This window comes from Octopus bimaculoides, chromosome 4 (genome assembly GCF_001194135.2).
Source record: "Octopus bimaculoides isolate UCB-OBI-ISO-001 chromosome 4, ASM119413v2, whole genome shotgun sequence".
Lineage (NCBI taxonomy): Eukaryota > Metazoa > Mollusca > Cephalopoda > Octopoda > Octopodidae > Octopus > Octopus bimaculoides.
Genome location: NC_068984.1, coordinates 50,041,864 through 50,051,125, shown reverse-complemented (window position 1 = coordinate 50,051,125; position 9,262 = coordinate 50,041,864). Strand labels below are relative to the sequence as shown.

General features: G+C 36.6%; 1 long non-coding RNA gene across 1 annotated transcript in view; it reads left to right on the top strand.

The window, feature by feature from the left end:
* Nucleotides 1-8,118, top strand: part of LOC128247677 (uncharacterized) — a 14,578-nt gene extending 6,460 nt beyond the window's left edge. The window contains exon 3 of the long non-coding RNA XR_008264040.1: nucleotides 7,445-8,118. This is a non-coding gene — a long non-coding RNA (uncharacterized LOC128247677). The remainder of the gene's footprint in view (nucleotides 1-7,444) is intronic.
* The last annotated feature ends 1,144 nt before the right edge of the window (nucleotides 8,119-9,262 follow it).

Sequence of the window (9,262 nt, the reverse complement as noted above, 5' to 3'; positions counted from 1 at the left end):
TTCCACCTTGTTGCACATTTATGTGCTTACTCCGGTATATACATATATAAGAGCGTAGCTCGAAACGTCAAAGACTTTCCATATTCCTGAGCCTCATACTAATACATCCTTTTGTTATTTACACCACCTGTCCTCGTCTGTTGTTGTTTTTTCGTACATTCTCCCATATATATACATATATATATATATACATATATATATATAATATATACATACATATATAAATATTCACACACACGCACGCGCGCGCACACACACACACACACACACACACACACACACACACATGCATACGTATACAACACATACACAGTTACAAACACACATTAGTTGCTTAGTGGGAAAATGAGTACTCAACATGGAGTAGATGAAAAGGCAATCCTCTTTCGTAAAATTTTATTTATGTTGTACTCTAGGTTTCCTGCAGGTGAAGATCAGCTTTTACAACAAGAATTCCAAATAAATGTGACACTCCCGTTAGACCTAACATGACTGCTGTTTATAATTTGAGTTCTGGTTCCGAAAAAGTTGGTCTCCGTCGGTAGGAGTCGCTGTTTACTTGAAAAATAGCAAAAATTCTATTAAAAACGCATACATTAATGTGTGCTAGTATGTGTGAGTGCATGTTATTGTAGGGATGTGTAAGTAGTAGTAGTAGCAGTAGCAGCAGCAGTAGTAGTAGTAGCAGTAGCAGCAGCAGTAGCAGCAGCAGCACTAGTAGTAGTAGTAGGAGTAGTATTAGTAGTGGACGCCCACGCTCGCAAAGCTCTGTTTAGAAGGTGATTTCTTACAGGATTTAGTGATGGTAAATAAGATGCCTTCTCTCTCTCTCTTTCAATCTCTCTGTTTGTCTCTCTCTCTCTCCTCCCCTTTGTCTCTGTTTCTCTCTCTGTTAATCTGTTTCTCTCTTTCTCTCTCTTTATATATATATATATATATATATATATATATATATATTTCTTTTTGGCTTGCTACACTATAAAAATAGTCGGTGTTTTTGATGTTAGTGCTATTGTTATTGAGGTGAGAAGTTCATCCTTGGACATTTTATCATGAAGATATACTTTTGTAAACAGCTAAATTGCTTCGTTCATTAAAGATTCAGTGTGGCCAACTCTGTGCACTAGCAGAAAGCGGTTAGTCACAAAGTGATCTTATGCGCTCCGTAAATTTTTACAGGTACGTAGACAAATATCGATAAGAAAGAAAGGCAGAAAAAATAATAATAAAACAAGTAGACACATCTATAAGCACAACCATTTCCACCATACATGTATTACACATTGGGGGAATGTGCTTCAAGATACTGTAAAAACTGACGAGGTGCTCATTGTTGGAATGTTTTTGATTATACAGCTGCTCAGTTAACTTAGAGACAAAACAACACCAATAAAACTTTGATGTGTGCATAACATGTTTGGGGATTTCCTAACATGAGTATATTCGGAAACTCTCAATGATAGATATAATTGCACGCTTTAAGACCTTATGCAGCCAATCATTTAGCATAATTAGATGAATCCGATAGTGACCAGGATGTAAATTGGGAAATTTCGTGAAATTTGTCTCGAATATTTATGCAAGTAAGCACATAAGTACAGCCATTACCAATTGGAGAAGAATTGTACATTGGCGGAATGTGATTCAAGATACAATAAAAAACGGTCGAGATGGCCACAGCTAGAATGTTTTTGACCGTACGGTTGCTCAATCAATTTAGAGTTGAGCCATAACAGCAATAAAATTTTGATGCGTGCTTAGCGTGTTTTAGCTTTCCAAAACATGGGTGCATTTAGAAGCTCACAATGGCAAATTTAATTTCATGCCTCAAGAACACATTCAGCAATCATTTAGCATGATTAGATGAATCCAATACTGAATCCAATACCAAGATGTAAATTCGGAAATTTCGCGAAATTTGTCTCGAAACTAGTTACTTTTAACCATTGCTTCACCCTTTCTCTTGATAAGAAGGTCAAATAAAATTGTGCTGGTGCATAGATATAATTCTTTAAAGAAATAACCTGTAGGGACACTGTATTTCGTTATGCAATCATTATATGCTACAAAGTATATTAAACGTTTTTATAAGTCAATACTATGTTTTACTCTATTAGTAACGTTACTACATCACTTGTTAAGATTTTCTCTACAGATTTTCTCTAGAAATTATAGCCAGCACTGATTTTCTCGTAATAAAATCAGTGCTGGCTAAAAAAATTCCTCTAGAGAAAACCTTGACAAGGAAACTCTTTTAAAATACTTCAATTCATATTGTATTGAGTGACCAGTATGTTGGCTTAGGTACGCACAGAAATGCCAATACTTTTTCAAGCGTAAATGTTCAGGATAATATTATCTTGCGAATATTTAATCGAAGAAAAATTGGTGACTGTAACGCAGAAATCTTCAGAAGATACTGGAATTAAATCTGCAGATTCCTATATTAAACAAAAGATCGATAGTTTATAATAATTTCTGTTTACATTCCTTTATTTATTTATTTATTTATTTATTCATTTATTTATTTATTTATTTATTCATTTATTTATTTATTTACTACTGTTATTTTATAAATTATTTATTTTCTTTTACATTCTTCTTTTACTTTTTTATCTATTTATTTGGTTCGCTGGTTATATACTTCTTTCTTCCATCTGTGAATGCAGGAAACGAATGTATGGAATTAGACTTCTTCACGCACATTCATGCCTCGTACATACATACATACATACATTTTGTGAGGTAGGCAGACAGACACATAGGGATACGCATGTACACAAACACATACTCATGAATGCACGTACAAATCCAAACATACGTATGTATCTGTAGTTAGGTCTATTGCCAAATTCCGTCTGAACACGAAGAGTGGAAACAAAACCGCTTATTGATTACTATATACAATATTAATATGTGATTATAAAATCTCTAAAGACATGAACGTTATCACAAGTCTTAAGTTTGATGACATTTGTAGATACTATTCTAAGACAATTAGATATAAACATCTGTCTGTCTGTCTGTCTGTCTGTCTAGAAGGAGCGTGAAAGTGGGTTAGCATGTTAATCCCCAACACATTCTCTTCATATATATATATATATATGTATGTATGTATGTATATGCATATATGGGTACAAAATGTAAACAACATGAAATACGAAAACAAATGAGTTAAATACGCAAATAACGAGAAAAAAGGGAGTTGTCGGCTGTCTATCTACTCCCCATTTCGAGCGATCAACGACAATATGGGTCTTGGAAAACAGTCGCACGCATAAATACCAAAATATAAATTTAGATTTATGGAGGGTCAAAGTTAGGAACAAAAGCAGGTTAGTGGAAACATACAGGGAACCTAACGAAAACAAGCATGGAGGGTCGTTAGGCCTGAACAAGGGCAGAAATAGTGAATGCTGAGAGAAATATTTTCTGTGAAAAGAGAAAAAATAGAAGAGAGAGATAGGAGACATCCAGTCCCTAGAAAGTCCGTGCCGGAAAGAAAGATGGTCACGTGAAGAAAAGAAAGATGGAAAATGGTCCCGTGTGAGCAACGAGAGAGAGAAAAAGAGAAAGAAGGGGAGAGAGAGACAGATAAAGAACGGTGAGAGGGAGAAAAAGGGAATCAGAGAGGATATATATATATATATATTTATATTTATATATGTACGTATGCATATTCATTTACGTGCATATCCACACACACACACACACACACACACACACACACACACACACACATATATATTTATATATATATATATATTATAGGTGCAGGAGTGGCTGTGTGGTAAGTAGCTTGCTTACTGCGCATGCGTTAGTTGGTTAGTTCCACACTGAATGTTGTCAAGACGTGCTTTCGAGGCCGTCTTGAAGTAAAGCAATATTAAAGGCGTAACTGTTAGGTAGGCATCTGTTTTTTGAGGATTTAGTAGGGTTTTGTTGTTTGACATTGTTTTTCATTTTTCAAATATGAAATCCCCACTGGGTCCCAGACATTTGTCTGTCTGCAGTCCCGCAAAGTGACTCAATTTTGAGAAATGTTGTTCTTGGGGGCGTATCCAGGATTACCGGGTGGCCAGAATTGTTTTCCTTCCTTCTTCTTCTCTGCTCTGTCTTTCTGTTCTTTTTGTTTTGCGTTTTTTAACTGTAGTTAGACTTTTCTTTGTGGACCTTTTTTTAACTTTTTTAACTTTTCATGCAAGCATGGCAAAAAAGGGAAACACTACGTTGGAGTGGGAGATTGCCCCCCCCCCCCCAAGCAGTGGTTAAAAGATTTAAGGGAAAGAACGGTGGTGTTGAGGACGTACTCTAAGTCATTCGACACCATTACGGTCTTTCCCAAAGTTGAACTTGAAAAAGTGTTGGCAGAATATCTGCCAACTATTAAGTTTATTGCCAGGGGTGTCAAGTACGCAACGATGTGGTTGCTATTTGACACCCCTGAAGTGGCTCGCAAGTTTGCGAGTCAGCTCTTAGAAGGGCAAAAACTTTCGTTTATTCCCACATTCTGTAGGAAGAAATTAACAAGAGCTTGGGTTTGTGGGCTGCCAACCAAGAGAGAACCCGAGTGGATAGAGGATACTATCCGCCGGGGTCTGGGTGACAGCGGAGCCAAGCTCCTAAACGTTAAAACTCTGCCTGTGGCTGATTGGGTTGGGTCAAAAGCTGTTTTGACCTTGTGGACCCAATCAGTCAAAGATCTGTTTTTTCCAGGTTTTCTAAGAATGGCCGGGTCCAGGTCTCCGGTGATTCTTAATGGAATATCCCCAAGTTTCATCTGTGCCTGGAGCCTGGCCACATTAGAAAAAAACTGTCCCCAGGATCAGAGTAGGGTCCTGGAGCAGTTAATAAAAGTAGTACCCCCCTCCCCCATTAGGGGTAGAGATGGAAGAAGTCGAGTAGGTGGAAACCTCCTCGAAAAAAAGAAAAAAAGAAAGAAGGTGGAGAGCAATCGTTGCCCACCGAAGGATTCGAATGCTGTGGGGGAGGAGGAGGACTTTCCGGTTAAGACGGAAGAGCCCCCTACTCCCGTGGCCCAAAAAAGAAGAAAAAAGGAAGAACGGGACACGGCCGGCGGCTGATAGCGCACCGCCGGCGTGTCCCGAATTTCCGTCGGTGGGTATTGTGCCACCAACGGAGGAAGGCTCGTCGGTGGAAATTGTGCTACCGACGGTGGAAACTGTGGCTCTTTGGGAAAGCGTCTTCTACTATAGCCTCGGGCCGACCGAAGCCTTGTGAGTGGATTTGGTTAACTGAAAGAAGCCCGTCGTATATATATATGTATATATATATGTGTGTCTGTGTTTGTCCCCCCTACCATCGCTTGACAACCGATGTTGGTATGTTTACGTCCCTTATGCTGTTCGGCATAAGAGACCGATAGAATAAGTGCTAGGCTTACAAAGAATAAGTCTTGTGATCGATTTGCATGCCCGCTGTCAAATGATTGAAACAAATAAAAGAATAGAAGAATACATATACATATATATATATGAATATGCACATACATATATATATATGCGTGTATATATATGTATGTGTGTGTGTGTATGTGTGTGTGTGTGTGTGCGTGTGTGTACTAATGTATATAATGTCTCGCTGCTATAACTACAAAACGTTTCAGCCAGTAACGTAACACAAGAACGTAATTAATTTCGATCTACTGTAAATTTTCAAACGTCAGTTAACTGGTTCGTATTAATATGAAAACTCCGTACATAATAAATAAAAACATTCAAAAATTTGGTAGCGAAATAATACAGTACAACAAGGAACAGAGAAGCAGATTAATTGTTACATAGAATAGCATATATTCTCACAAGATGCTGTAAAATAAGAGACTGTCATCTCAGTATATATCCGTTTGTTTCATTTTATTCTTTGTGTCACCAATATGATGTTGTGACCATGTCACAAGCGCTTTACTATCGATAATTCCAGTCCACTCGGCTGCAATAAAACACCCTAATGTAGAATTACTCGCAACTGTTTGATGTGACACAACAACGGAAGTATATTGTTGCTAGAGGTATTAATGAAAGCACGCCCGTGAATATAAATTTTAGATAAATGTGTTTCGCCTAGAATGACATTCCGAAAGTAAAATTCCTGATGTTTTTTTCAATGGTGACCTTAAAACATGTTTACGAGACTTATCTTTCTTCTTATGTCTTACCTTTAATTTTATAGGACTTATCTTCCGTCTCATCTTACCTTATGAGAATTAAAATCGAGTACAACTCGAATTTGACTGTTATAAAAAGCAAAATATTGTACTTTCAGTCATTCGAAGTTGAAATGTATTGAAAATATGGTATAAAAATCAATAGCTTCAGATTGTCAGTGCAGGATGTGGAATCAACATCCACAAATTAGGTCATTTGTATTGTTTTTGAACACCACACATAGAGGAGAGCATGCATATGCTTTAGCAAAAAACAGAAATAATAAATAACATCCTGAAAGTGTCAAATTCCTATTTTTCCTTCATCTCAATTCAAATCTGTCACTTGTGTAAGCCAATCAAATTATTTTATCAGTGTATTAATTCCGGTTGTGCGTCCTTACACACACACACATACACATACACACACACACGCACGCTCGCACGCACGCCCAAACGTGCGTGAGTGCAGGCACACGCACATACACACATAAATATACACATACACAAACATATTTGTACGCACAGACACGCACATGCACATATCCACACACGCATACGCACGCGCGCACACGCATATGTGCATAGTCATGCACATGCACACACGCATATACATGTCAACACAGGCACATGCACGCACCAACCATTAAATCTTCACAAAATTTTATTTTCGTCGTCCTTATTCAATCAACCAAAATTCTTTCAGTGAATAAATCCTATGTTGTCTTTTTCAGTTTTATATCTTCAATTTAATATTTTCTTCAACATTTTCTCTCCTTTGTCTTATCCTTACCTTTCCCTCTTCTTCTTCCTCTTCTTCTCTTCACTCTCATCTTATAGCCAAAGATATTTATACCAGCTCATATTTTATTTTTAAATAATTCTCAAGTATGAAAAGGAATTTATAAAGGCAACAAAGAAATAAAGAAAACTGATATAGCCCTCAGTTATCTACAAATGTCCTAGATGACTGGTTCTTAAATAGATTAGAATTTCTTATTTGGCTAAAACTCAAATATGTAGGGAGCCATTTTAATCGCCCCCACTGGTACACATTTTCAGAAGGTTGAAAGGAAAATCTCGTCTACCGCAGTATTTTGACGAAAATGTAACTAGAGTTGTAGAATATATTTGTTCGTTTCTTTCTAATGTTACTTGAAATAACATGAAAAATATTTTTATTCTAGTGTTTTATGGGTTATTTTTGTAGCCCTTTTACTTCCCGTACAACTTTTGTTTCTCTTTTCTGTACTTTGAATAAATTTTACCTCTTTTCAGACATATGATGATAGAATACCAAGTAGAGAAAAATGGCCATTTTCGACATCTACTTCTCTTCGCTCTCAATTACAGTTCCAAAGCTGTCAGAGACGCTTGAAACATTTGTGCTGTGTACGAAGGTGACAATGCTGGAAGAAGAACAGAGAAACGGTTTTCATGCGTCAAAGACGGGGGAATTTGACCCGACAGACTCTCCACCATCCGGCCAACTTGTTCAATACAATGACAATCGAGCTCATCTTCGAGAATGTTTCAATACACGAGGAATGATAACGTCACCCGTCACCTTCACTCGATGAATAAGGTCCAAAAAACAATAGCGCTTGCCCACACGTCACTAATTTGATTAAGAATGCTATTCAAGAACTCGGTTGCGAAGTTCTACCTCGCCCACCGCATTCTCCTGATATAGCACCTTCAGAATATCGTCTTTTTCTGTCGTTCTCCAACAGTTTAGGTGTTTCGTTCAATAAAGATATGGAGCTGAAACATGACTCCATGAATTCTTCGAGTCAAGTCACGGTGATAGCTACTGTCAGGACATTGAAAACTAATGGAACTTTTGAGCAAGAAATCATGAATAATGGAGAATATATTATTGAATGATTTTTTTTTTAATGTTGATGAAAAATAAAGATGAAAAATAAAATGAAAAACAATAAAGAAGAAAAAAAAATTTTATGATGAAAAATAAAATGAAAAATATGACGATGAAAAATAAGATGAAAAAATATAAAGATGAAAAATAAAGATGAAAAATAAAATGAAAAAACGAATTCATTTGACAACTTAAATAAAAAGCAAAGAATTTTGTACGATATTTTGCTTCTTCTAATCCTTTCGTAGGTAAATAACGACCTCTTACAAACTCTCAACTGATTTCTTATGTGATTAATCCCGAAAGGATGAAAGGCAAAGTCGACCTCCGCGAAATTCGAACCCAGAACGTGAAGACGGACGAAATGCTGCGAAGCATTTAGCCTGGCGTGCTAACGATTCTGCCAGCTCGACACCTTTATTACTTTAAATATTGATGTTTTCCGTAGACTGCAGCTGCTTCTGATCGATCTGAGGCGAAAATAAGACATTGGAAGCTACTTCTTAGAAAGTATCCAGAAACAGGAAGCTAAATCAAGTGGGGCGTCCACAGCAAGAAGTAGACCGAAAAGTGCTTAAAATCTGCAAGGAAATGAGTGACAAGCTTATTCATGTTTATTTTACTTGATAATACTACAAAATAATGTCATTGATAGTCCATACAAAGGTCATGTTTATTAGAAACTCGTTAATGAATCATTCTATTGTTACTCAGAACATCTTTTAAAGAGTATTGGTCGATACGCTTAGAATTGTAATAATCACGAGAAGTCAAACATACCGAATTATATCAAATATCAAGTATAAAGAAATAAAAGATCTTTTTTTAATGAGAATACACAGGAATGCAGACATATATGAATATGCAAATTTACGTAAATATACTCCCACCTACAAACTCACTTTAACACACACACACACATTGTATTTCTGAGTGTATACTTGAGTGTGCGTTTGTGTGTGTTTTCCTCTGTGTGTGTGTGTGTGTGTGTGTGTGTGTATGTGTGTGTGTGTTCATGTCTTGTATTAGCAGCTGCAGGAGTCTAAGTTTGATTAAAGCTACAGAAAAAAATAAATAAATAAAAAAATACACAACGTTCCAAAATATTTTCTAATTACTTGATTATTTTTATTATTAAGTTGTTTTTTTTTAATAAATGTATAAACAATATTCCTGTTCCGCCACGACGACGAACACCACCACCACCAGCAGCAGCA